We start from the raw sequence: 12,741 nt of genomic DNA on the forward strand, positions 1-12,741 counted from the left end.
AATCTCTGCATAGTCTCTAATGTCATCATTTAACTTTGCTTTATAGCCATTTATTGCTGCCTGTCCCACAGGGGCTAACATATTCTTATTGAATAATGAGATGCTTTGCAACATGCACAATTTCGGCTATCCCCAGTTCTCTCCTACCCTTTGAAAAGCCCAGCCCAATTAACCGTGCTTATTTCTGGCTCCATTGTTCGTCCCCGCAGCCTGCGGGACCACGCGCTCTGCCCCCCACCGCAGCTTCCTCTGCTTGCTGTGGCTGCTCTCCTCCACAACCAGCCGCAGCGGGCACTCGGCGTCGAAGGGATGGCTCGAGGCTGATGTGCCCCCACGCTGCTGACACCCACCTCGCCTGTTCGCAGCAGTGCCCTCCTGCCCCTTCCTGGCCTCCCTGGCCGCATTGCCCGCTGGGCAGTGCCACGGGGCCGGCAGGGCACGCTCTGTGCCGGCTGCCCGGCACTGGAATGCGCGTTCCCCTCCACGCCACCCCGAGGGAAACAGGCAGGCGTAGGATAATAGAATATATTAGCCCTGAGCCCATTCAGCCCCAGGCTCTTTACGAACAATGCCTGCTAACTGAGCTGATTTTTGCCAAATGACTGGCTTTCGTGCATGAGCAGCAAAGTGGAGCCCCCAAATAGTCCCATGCAACAATCCAGCAAGCGCTATTGCCCAGGGTCCATTGTTTTACTGCTGCGTTTGAGGGCATGGAGGAGTCATGGCCTTGCCTGCCCTGGCATTTCTTCCCCAGTTTCCCACCACTGCGCTAGCCCCGTCTCAGCCCCAACAGAGGCAGCAGCGATGGGGGAGTTGAGACTGGCTGGCCACAGGCATCGCTGTCCCTGCCCCAAGCGGGGCGACACAAAAACCACCAACAGCTGCTCCATGCCAGGGCTTGTGCTGCTCCTCGGTGCCCGTGCCCCCACCGAAGAGGGAATGGGAAGCGCTGGTGGAGGCAGCCCACTCCCCAGGTCCCCGCATGGGGAGCCCACTGAGCTACCCCTGCAGTGGTGCGCGGCTCCTGCACCACCTCCTGCAGCAGGACAGCTCCTGGACACCCCCAGGGAATATTTGCTTTAGATTAGACACCCCCTCGACCAGCTGAGAGCTGATAGCCCCTGCTGGGGTCAGCCTGCCGAGGAGGATGTTAGTTTTGCCATGTTTGTTTTCTGGTTTTCTCAGCGAATAGCTCCACGGTTCCAATAACACAGATGCAGCCAGGAACGCTCCCTCGCCCCGCGACACACGAGGAGGTTTTGCAGCTGTGGCGACCCGCTCCGCCACCCCAGCCTGGTGCCCGGCACCGCCTGGGCTGCAGAGGATGCTTGCACCAAGAGCCAGCCCGCAGCAGGGCCAGGATCAAGGCACGCAACAATTCCAACTGATGTCTCCCGTTAGTGTGAAATTAGCACCATTAAATGCTATAACTAAGCACAATCAACAAAGGGTTTACTAGCTGAGATAACATATAAAGAACTACAACAGCTAATGCCTTCAGCACTGCTGAAACTCTGACCGTCTGCCCCTAGTCCCAGGAGGGAACTGATGGCAAATATTTACAGGAGCTTATAAATATTTATCCTGTAATAACTTGCTGCATTACAGCACATTCTTCTCTATGAGGCTCAGCTTTGCCCTGGACCAGGTGCAGGCTGCTGAGAGGGTCTGTAGCATATATAAAGTTTGTCTGAATAACATACAGCGAGTGCTGGCGTTCAATAAAATAGCCAGCAGCTGAGCTGCTTGCGTGAAATGCACTGCAAGTCATTTCTTACCCAACAAAAGAAAAATGTGGCTGGGGAGCACAGGTGTGCAGGCACCTCAGTGTGGGTGCAAACCCCTTCTGTGTTGCCAGAGTAACCTGGGAAGTGCTGCAAGTCACTGGGGAGCTATAAATCACACCGCTGGGCCGACATGATGGGGGCCTCAGCCCAGGAGCAGCCCCGTGATGACTGAGAACACAGGGACCCTTGGCTGCTTTGGTGAGGACCCCAAAGGAAAGGAGCTGGAAACTTGCCCACCACGAGGAAATGTCTCCTCACGCTTCTCGCTCTGTGGCAATCCTCTCTCCAAGGAATCAACGTACCGGACCCCAAAATCACCAGAGATCACCAAGATCTGCTCTGCATGCAGCCGTTGGGCAGCAGCTCCCCACAGTGCTGCGCCTGGAGGGGTCCTCTCCAGCAGCTGAAACCTGCAACATCAGCAGGAATCACAGAGGGACCAGCCCATCACGCCTCTTCCTTTGGTCTTGCAGACCTGGCAGACCAAACCCCAAGGGGACCACAGGCTCCTTAACAGGCACCCGCATCGGTCACCGGGCGAGTATGTGAGTTATCTGAAGGGTCTGAGAGCTCACCGGGTCTCTCAGCCTCGAAGGAAAGCCGGGCTGTTGGCTGGGGTTTCTGGGAGTTTTTCTTTGGACCCTCCATAACAAAAAAACAGAAAATAAATGGGTTTGTAATTTTTCCCTGACCTTCCCCAAACGAAAGCCCCTCTCTGCTTCTTCCCAGCCCTCCTCTGTGCTGTGTAACGAAGTGCAGATGGTACTGATGCAGGTGTCCAGAGCGCAAGCCTGGAGCTGGCGGCGCGGCAGCACCCCAGGAGTGCCGGCTGCCCATGCCAGGCACTGCCTGACCAGCGCCGCACAACCAGCACCGCGCAGCATCCCTTCCCCAACCTGTGGGGACGATTTCTAGCCCTGGCACGAGCAGTGCACTCTCTTTGTCTGCTGCCTGGTGCAAACTTGACTTGCTCAGCAGTGAAGAGAGCCTGGAACCAGCATTTTGTTGTGTTGTTGTTTCATTTGTTTGGAGGCCAGATATTTATCTTCCCTTTAATAATTTTTTGAGCCATCTGTCCACTATTTAAATCTTTCTCATGCTTAATGATTTGCAAGAGCATAAGCAGCCTGTGGTTTGGAAACCATGCGACAATCTCCGAGCAGCACCAGAGATGGAGTTCTGAACTACTCTCTAACACGAATAAATAAACAGCGTGGAAAGGCTCCATTGTGTATATTCTAGGTTGCTATTTTCTTAACCCTGTCTCATTAAGATGGATGGAGTTTCTGCTTATTAGTAATTTGGCAAGTTCCTCTTTGTGTACACTCTGCACTTCTCACTAATGATGCTTTGCTTCAGTGATTAACAAAAGAGACTTCCAACACAGTCAGTGAAAACACAGCCACGCACTTGGGGCACTGGGACGGAAACCCAATGTTCTGGAGATGTCGTTTGTGGAAGACAAGAAACTGCAGGGAACCCAGAAAAGGAAAAGCTGTTGGTCATAAAACCTTTCCTGACATTCAAATAATTTTGACCTAAGGACATTGGTTCTTTGATTTACATGCACAATTGCAGAGCTGACAGAGCCTATAACAAAGTGATTCAGAGCCCTTACACTGCTGTTCCTAAAACACGTCCCATGGAGATGAAGCTGGCACTGCTACTGCCTGGATTTACAGCTGGCCATTAAAGTATGTTTACAAGCCTTTAGTACAGTGTACACATCTGGTAAATCATTGATTGAACAAATAGCTCCTGGTGTCATGCTCCCTCTGTCAACTTTTTCCACTACCACGTTACCCAGCACAGAATCATCTGCTCCAGACCCTGTTTTCTGTGGTGTCTGCCAGCCCGCGGGCAGGTGTGCGCACACGTGCCCAAGCAAGCAGCCGTGCACATACCCAGATTTGCACATGTAGCCTGGGTTGTCACTGCGATCTAGATGCCGTTGGACACAGACCTACACAAAAAAACCCGCACAGGTCTTTGGCACACCCAGTGATCTATACCTTACCTACAAGCAGGGAAAGTGGTATCACCTGCACAGGACAGAGTCCCAGCTAGCTACGCAATGGCAAGAAATGCAAGGAGGCTGTTTCTTCCTAGGGGTACACATCAGAGAAGAGAAGGCAATCAGGAGTGCCTTCGCCAGCCTGTCGGCTGCCTTCCAGCAAGCTGGCCACCCGGCGCCCGCACGCAGGACGCGCACAGCTCCTCGGCACTGGCCGGTGCCCCAGCTGGCTTCAGGCTGGGCTGGCAGGCACACTCAGCGGGGCAAGGGGGAGGTGAAAAGCAGCAAGAGAGTAATCCTCAACTGGAGACGCTGCAGGCAGACCAAGACCCTGGAGCCTCTCCAGCAGGCAAGATAAAAGTCCTAGATGAAGGCAGACCTAAGAGGACAGCTCTTCTCCGCCTGCAGCCGCACGTCAACCGAGCGACACACACAAACGTCCCGTCAGAGCCAGGCTGCACCAGCAGCACAGGCACTGTCCCCCCCATGCCGGCTGAGAGCTGCCAGATCCACCCCAACACCGAGGGCTCGCACCAAGGAGTGAAAGCCAGGGCTAGCAGGGCCGCGGGATTGCCGCATCAGCACAGGCACAGTGGAAGAAAAGCAGGATGGAGAAGGGGTACAGCACCAAGAATGCGGGGGGAAGCAGCATCCATCTCCCCTGGCACTGGGCATTGCACACAGCCCTCGCGCAGGACCCACACTGAAGTCTTCCTTGCAGCAGGAGAAAAATGCCGTGTTTGGTGTTTCACCAAGCATGCCAGTGCTCAGGGCCGGGGAGCAGGAGGAGCTCCGAGCCCCGCCACGGCTCATCGTGCATTGTGAGAGCATCTGGCCAGCTGTGCAGTGATCTGTGGCCAAACCCCCACTCTCCTGGCCACGGAGCTGGGCAAAGGCCAAAGGGTAAAGGGCAAACCACAGGAGCAGAAACAAAGCTAGATCAGCTCATTCATGCAAACCTTTTCAAGAGCTTTTGGGTGGCTGGACAGACAGACATGGGAGAGCAGGGCTTACCGTCCGTGTGTGAATCACCATGGGGCACACTGGCTGCCAGGTCCCGTGCAGTCACTTTGCAGCAGTTGAAAAGGAGGTGCAGGATCCTGCACGCACAGCGGGCTTTTAAGAAAAATGAGGGTGCAGGGACTGCTCCTAGCTAGAGACAGAGCTCAGGAAAGCCAGGGGAACAGTAAAAACCTGGCGCTCTGCAGGGAAAGGCACTGCATCCAGTCCTGCACACCTGGGGGGCAGCTCCCGCAATCTGCTGCGAGGACAGCTCAGCCCTCCCCGACGCAGCACAAGTCCGTGTTTGCAGGGCCAGCGGGGCATCTGCCAGGGCTCGGCCGGCTACAGATAATGGAAACCACGTGAGGGAAGGGGGAATCGCCACAGACCGAAGGCAGGAGGTGAGGAGAGTCCATGAGGGCAGCTTGGAAAAGGCGAGACAGAAGGCAAGCAGGGGAGAGTTGCCCGCTGCCACCCCACTGCGAGCAGTGACCCAGGGGAACGCAGCCTGGAGCAGCATTTAGCCAGCTTCCACCCTGCCCGGGTCACTCCTGCAGGCAAAGTACCCATTCCCCATCCTAGTCCGTGCCCATGGACACTGGGGGACGTGGGGACCGGGAAAAGCCAGCACAGAGAACTGAGGCAGATTCTCTCCTGGGCGTGTTTGAAATTACATACGGGACAAGCACAGCTGCTACAAACAATTTTAAAACAACAACAAAAAAATGCAGTCAGATTTAATTGTTAGCAATAACCTCTTAAAATAGCAGCTCATTAGCCCGAGTGCAAACAGCTTAAAAGTGTCGGCATGATTTGTGGGATCCTGTGGGGTCTTCTGGGACTTTCTGGAGTTCCTGTAAAACTAATGCAAAGAAGAAACACGGCCCCTGAGTCCTGAAGAGAAAAAGATGGATTTGACTTCACATTAGCACATGAAAAAGCGGCTCTGATACGTGGTAGGCTGCCATTTTGTTGCAAACCCAGAATCTCAAGGGCTGCGGGGACGGCCGTGCAGAAACACCAGCCACCACAAAACAGGGCAGATCCTTTGTGCCGTCCGCGGCGGGTAAGGAGGATCCTGCGGCGCTGGTGACTGCGCCAGGCCCCCCAGGAAAGTGCGAGCTTTCAGCCAGGCGCTCTGCAGCCAGGCGGGAGCACGGGGACGAAGGACCACCTGGCTTAGCCCCCTGCACCCACGTGCTCCTTCCACCCTGCTGACTCCAGCTTCCCTGGGGCAGAGCCACGGGACCTGCCCCGCTTCGCGCCGTCACCCCGCTCAGCCACCCGGGTGCAACGTCCACCGGTGTCTAAATCCTACCGCAGCAGGGAACTTCGGAGCATTGTTGAAGTTAAGGTCTTGCTTAAGTGCCTTCCTGAATAAAAAGTGCCTGCAGGGCAGGAACAGCCCTGCTCCTGCGTCCTCTCTTTAAGGGGTGGGAAAATGTGGTGGCTTTGCCCCGAGGCAGCTGTGCCTTGGGGTGGGAAGGGAAGAGGCTGGGCACTCTCCCTCGAGCCCTGTTGCACCCAGCTGGTGCCGGTGCCGGCTTCTGAGGGAGACTGGGAGATGTTGGCTTGAGGTTGATTTCCTGGGGCACAACAGCCCCTGGATTTCAGCTTTTAATGGGCTGGCAGGGCATCCGGGAGGGAGGAGAGGGAAACAGACTTTTCCTTCCCCAATAAATAATTTTATGGAAGATTTTAAGAGAGATTTAAAGAAGAACCTCTTCCCTCCTTCCCCCCCCTTCTTGACTGTACTGTGCATTTTAAACCATTTGCGGAAGGGAATTAATTAGCACAGGCAGCAGAGCCCAAAGCTCTGCAGCAGCCCATCCTCTGCACAATGGAGATCCTACTTTTTCTCCCCTGCCTGAGAACCACATGCCCAAAATCCAAGTACATAAATTTTTTCTAACCTAATTCATTTTGTAGATTGATGGAGAAAATCCATAACAAATATTTATGACTTTGCAATAAATAACCCTCACAGAAGTTACAAAGAGCTCTGGCGAGTCTCAAGGTAACTTTCAGCGAGTTCCAGGGGTCAGGGCAGATCGGGATACTAAGTCTATAGTGTTTGAGCCTTTGGCTCATCTGTTTTGAATTATTGGTATTACTCAGTTGAGCAGCGCACTCAATGGAGTAGCTGTGCTGTGATTCCATGCCATATTTTATTTCTATGGTGGGAGAGAGGCTTCAATAATTATTAGTTGTACTCTGTTGCAGCCAGCAGTTAGTCCTGCTGGTGTTTGCAGGCTGAGCTGTATCGGCTGGAGGAGGAAGGTGCCCGTGCCTGAGCAAGACCTGCCTGGGACGGGATTCAGGGCTGGACATTGTGCATTTTGCTGCCAGTTCAAAACTTGGACCTGCCGAGATGCTCATGGGTTGTCCGGTGCGAATGGGTCTGGTGCTGCCTAAAAGGTGCTTGTGCAGCCACTGCGTTTGCACGGGCAGTGGCCAATGCTGCCGGCCAGGCTGGCACCAGGCAGAGCTCGGGAGCACCGAGCAGATCTGCCCTGCACAGGCTGAGGTAGCTGTTAGCCCCCACTTAAAGAGATGTTAACGGCGTTCCAGCTGCAGCCTTTGCTGACTGCAGTGATGCCTGCCTAGGGAGATGCTGCACCTCAAAATGCCAAAACCACTGGTCCAAAGCAAAGGGGCTGAGGCACAGCGGTGAGACCGCATAGCCAAGGACCACGTTCCTCAGCCTGTTTCAGCCATGTAGACTTTGCTTTCTGTTTTCCCGTGGGATCCTCACCTTTTCACCTGTGCCAACCCTAAAGCACACCCAGCGCTGTGCTGGGGACCACCGCCCGCCTTCACCGTGGTGGGACAGAGCCATCGCCAGGACTGCACCTCCACAGCCGTGCACGCTTGGGCAGCAGCAGCCGTCCGCCCTGCGGAAGGCAGCCGGGCGACGCATCGGGCACCGCTGGAGCTGGCGAGGGGCAACAGGCACCGCAGGAGAGCTCGCCCTCGCGGCACCGCGTGCTGGCACCTGGCACCGAGCCGCCGCCGAACCCTGGCACCCGCTTCCCGGGAGCCAGGACCGGGGCAAGCAGGGAGCAAGCCCGTCCCCGCTCCTTCTTCGTTAGCTCTTAATCATCACAACGGAAAGAGAAACCGCTGGCAGCGTCACGCTGCTCTCCCGGGTGCAGGCTCCTTTCAGGGCTTTCATAAAACAGGGTCAGACGTGTCTTCTGACCTGTGACCTGTCGCTTCCCTCCTCGCCATAATTATCTAATACAGCGCTCTCCCTGCCAAGTACAATGAAACAATTTGTCACTTCAATTGTCTGTCAGTCAACACTGGGGCCTTTTCAACAGGCCAACACATGTTTTTTGAGAGCTTGTCAGCAAGGGCTGTCTGGCCAGGCACATAACCATGGAAAATGGAACCTTTGTTAATTCTGGTTCTTAGAAAAGTAAATCCATTCACTTGCTTTTTTCAGGCCTTCAGTTTGGAATTTGCACAAGAAGCTGAATTGCCCCTGATCCCTAAATGATTGGTCAGAGGATTTGCATGAGGAAGCAGAAATTAATTATTCTTTTCTTTTCTTTTTATTTTCTGTAATTGTGTGTTTAGAAATGAGATTACATTCTACAGCAGCACGAGGGGCTGGGGGGGGAATTGCTTTGCATTTGTTTAGCTCCTTAGAGTTAAGATCACCTAATCGTTTCAAGCATTTCCTAAGATTCCCTCTCTCTTTTTCTGCTTTAATGACCAAACAAAGATTGTGCTACTTCCCGGGGAACTTTTCTGGCAGCTGAGCTCAGCAGTGGGAGCCAGGGGCTTATCCCTCTGCTGAAATGGTCGTCTTGCTGCTTTGGCTTGCAGGGCACAAAACGCATCCTAGAGCTCACGGGCTTGGAAGCCATGGTGGCTCCTCACGTTGGAGAAAGGGTGAAATGGATTCCCACCAGCCCAGGAGGAAGATGCTGGTTGCTCAAGTTGTGCAGCCGAGCAGCATGAGATGGAGAGCGCAGGCAGCGGTCCTGGCTCGAGGAAGGGTGCTGGGAGCATCTCAGCGGGTTCGCCTGAGCCAGGACTGACAGACCCGCCAGCTCCAAGCCCTGCAGTCAAGCCCCTTTTCAGACCACCACCAAAACGCTGTGGTCCCTCACAATGCTCCGGGGCTCTCCTTCCTCACAGGCAACGGGAGGAGGGAACACTGCCGCGGCTCAGAGGGACTCGGGGGAGATGGTGGAAACCAAATGATCACGAGCTGCCACCAGGTCTGTGTGTGGTTCATGCTGACACATTGGATGCAGCGGGTCCCACGGGACAGAGCGCGCTGGGGATCCATAGGCTGCACGGGCAGAGCAGCGGCCCCGGTCCCCGGGAGCAGTGAAGCGCCAGAACCACGATGGCAGTGGAGCTGGGAGAGTCACCCCGACGTGCGAGGAACATAAGGGAGGAGGGCCGAAATGGAAAAGCTTGTGGTGCGCTGCACTGCCACGCCGTATTTTTGCTGTATGAACTGGTAGAAGGTCTGGTTCTTGGACAGTGGCTGCATTGCACAGAGACAGGAGCAGCCAAAACACAGTCCCTTGGAAACTTCAGATGAAAGTGGCTGCGCCCTTCATATGGCCTGGTGGAGCATCTCCCCTGGTCGACCCTGCAATCTGCCCGATAAAGCTTTTTCACTGCTGAGGTTTCACGGAACAGCTCCGTACAGCTTTTATGTTTTGCACAGACAATAAAACTGATAACCTTGTTAATAGCATAGATACAAACTGGTAGAGAAAAAAAAAATCATTTTTTGGTGCTACTTAGAGCTTTCTTCCTTTTTTTTTCTTTTTAAAGCGGCTCCCTTTGAAATTCCCGCTTTCTCTCTTGATACACATGTGGAATCTTATTCCTAAATACTTAATATGAGAAAGACCTCCATTTTCAGGTATTCATCATTTTCTTAACCATGCGGAAGCTTCATTTTTGGGGCAGACATGGAATATTTTATATGAAAGCATTGCAGAAATGCTAGATGGCCCCTACTCAATTACAAACGCCCTGAGTGAAAACTTCTCCAGATCTAGCTTTCCAGAATATCACTATCCAAACCTAATTCAAACCATACAGGGAGCCCTGACTTAGAATCTTTCAAGCCTATAAAATGAAACAAATTGGCTTTGCAAGCATATCGCCCAATCTAAGCTATGCCTGTAAATTCGATTTGTCCTCTTGGATCTATACTGCATTAGGTGGCCTGAAAGACTCTTTGTTTCAAAGTCCTTCTGTCTCCTACACGAGCCCCGAGTTTCTGCATTTGGTCACGTCAGGCTGGAAGACTCCATGCTCATTAACAGCAAGGACTTGGTGACCCTCCGGGATCTCAGCTTTGCCCGCAGGTCTCGGCAGGAGACGAGCGGGACCATGCAGCCCTGCAGCACGCAGGACCGTTGCCACGAGCACCTCACACGTCAGAGCGGCTGCAGAGGGTGCCTGGGAGCGCCCAGGCACTCTTGGCCGAGGAGACAGCATGTATCGTTGGCTTTTCCTGGAGAGGTCCCTGCCGGAGCAGCGTTAGGGTCAGCACCCGAGTCCGCCAGGCTTTTCTGAGCCTCGGGCTTTTGGCGTCCCAGCTGATCTGCAAAGCTCCTGGCAGCTTCCCCGTTCTCCGAGCTGCTCCCAGAGCAGGTACCGCTGGCTTCCCACGGCAGCACTGCGGCATGGGGCTCCCTGCGGCAGCGCTCCGGCCGGGCTCCAGCAATACCCAGCAAACGGACAGCGGGGGTTAGAGCCAGGGGAGCCCAGCCTGCGGTGACGCAAGGAGAAAAGCATCTGCAGGCAGCAGTGACGTTCGGTGTTTCTCAGAGGCAGGATCTGCAGCCTTCAGATCGCAGCTGGTTTGACTTACAAATAACAAATACAATCCATTTCTTTGCGCTTGTTTTTCCTTTGTAAACACTGAGCGAGATACCCACCGGTACAGGTTCAAATTACCTTCCCCAGGCAGCGCCAGGGTGGGAGCCTTGCTCCCCACACCACCCGTCCCATGGGAAACCTCCCAGAGTGGGGCCAGGGGCTCCTGCCAGCGGGGCTGGGGACGCCCCGCAGCTCTCGGGACCCGAGCGGGGCTGGGGGGGCCATGGGTTTGCTTTGCTGACCTCTGCACACTCCTCCGAGGCGCTTTGCCTCCGCCAGCTCCCTGACCTCTCCCCAGCGCAGGGAATAAGCTGCTGCCCTGTTTCCCTGGCTGTGAAGCAATCATCACGGCACTGGGGGACTGGGGGGGGGCAGTCCCTGAAAAACACCATCACGAGACAGAGGTATGGGCAGGTAGGCTCTCTAGAGCCCCTGGCTTTATGCACTGCTGTTTTCCTTGGAGTTGTGTGAGCTAACACGACTGTTTAAGTTTCCCAATTTGGAAATACACTGCTGCGTGACCTTCACGGGGTGTCCAGGCTGAAAGGCCTGGGTTCGGTACAAGCGCAAGACAGGGTTTCCCTTCCCTCTGTTTGCAGCAGCGGTGCAGGTTCCCAAAGGTGCAGCCCTCGAAAGCACCGTGGTTTTGTTGGAAGGGGCTGAGCCACTTCGGGTTGGCTGACGGTGTGCAGCTTAGAGACAGAGCCTGGTTCTCTCTCTTTAAAGAAGTAATTTACTACCTTTCTTTATGATTTCATGTACACTTGCTATATAATTTTAACAGGCTTATTCTAATTCACCATCTTTAAATAGGAATAGGCCTGTTAAAATTATGAACTACTTATGCATGGAATCATAAAATGCTGTAAGGCAATACATGGATCTTTCAGAAATGGACAGATTACATGATCAATATTTCCATGCTTAGCCTTCATGTTCACATGGCAATCCTAGAAGATTCCCAGTGATTACAGTGTTTGCCGTCTTTTCTATTCCAAACCCACAACAGTAGATGTTGTTAAATGAACATCCATTAAATTCCATTTATCTCCTTTCTTGATTCAGGTTTTCAGTTAAGCCAGGGAAGAAATATATTCTCACTTAACATCTCCGGAAGCCTGCCTACAAGAGGCTGCAGTCGCCATGCAGGATAAGAGAGATCTATTCTTACACTTGCTGGGAGATAAGCTAAGCAACCTAGTCCATTGAAAAGTTGCCCTGAGCTCTTAAGTACTTTTTTAGTATCTGATTCAAATCCATTTAGGTCTGCAGAAGCCAAGCCTTTAGCCCCCGACAGAAAGCAAAAGAAGGTTTTGGTGCAGAGATGGAACATATTTATTATTAACTGTCCCTACGTTAATTGTTTTCAGAGGTGACCAGATACGGGACTGAAGAATTAGCACATTTACCTAATCATAAAAATTCCAGAGACATGTACCATATAGTAGCAATTATATTCCACTGCAAGAGCTCCAGAGTTTACTATGAAGGCCAGAAGCATCTCAGACACCCTGAAAACATATTTTTTATGTTTTTATAAACTCTAGTAAAATTGTAATTGGATAAAACCTTGCATTCAAAAGCACATTCTTTGAGAATATTTTATATGCACATAAAACATCTGAGAAAATGTTAACATTATGATCTTAACTGTTTGCACATTGGAACCAGCAAAAGGTTAGGAAAATGCAGTCCATCTGGTACAGTATTTTAAACAGAATATTTCTGAGTGCATTTCCTTCAGCGCTTGGGTTCATAATACTGTACAAACCCAGCTACGACAGACTGCAGATGTATTGTGACGCACAGGCCAAGATGCTGATCACAGCGTTCGCAGGAAGAATGAGCCCAATTTGTCTTCACCACACTTACGACCCCGGTCCCCAAAGAAGGGACAACACCTGACGGCATCACAGGGTTTCTGCAGCTTGCACTACGCTATGCTTGCTGGAATACGCAGCCCTGCAGCCTGCCTGGAGCTTGTCCCCAACAGCTCCTGGTCAGGGCAGAGCGGGGAAGGTCTGCCCAGCACCGCGCTTGTGCTAGGAGCAAAAGTCCTGCTGAAAGCACAGCGCC

This window comes from Calonectris borealis, chromosome 27 (assembly GCF_964195595.1).
Source record: "Calonectris borealis chromosome 27, bCalBor7.hap1.2, whole genome shotgun sequence".
Taxonomy (NCBI): Eukaryota; Metazoa; Chordata; class Aves; order Procellariiformes; family Procellariidae; genus Calonectris; species Calonectris borealis.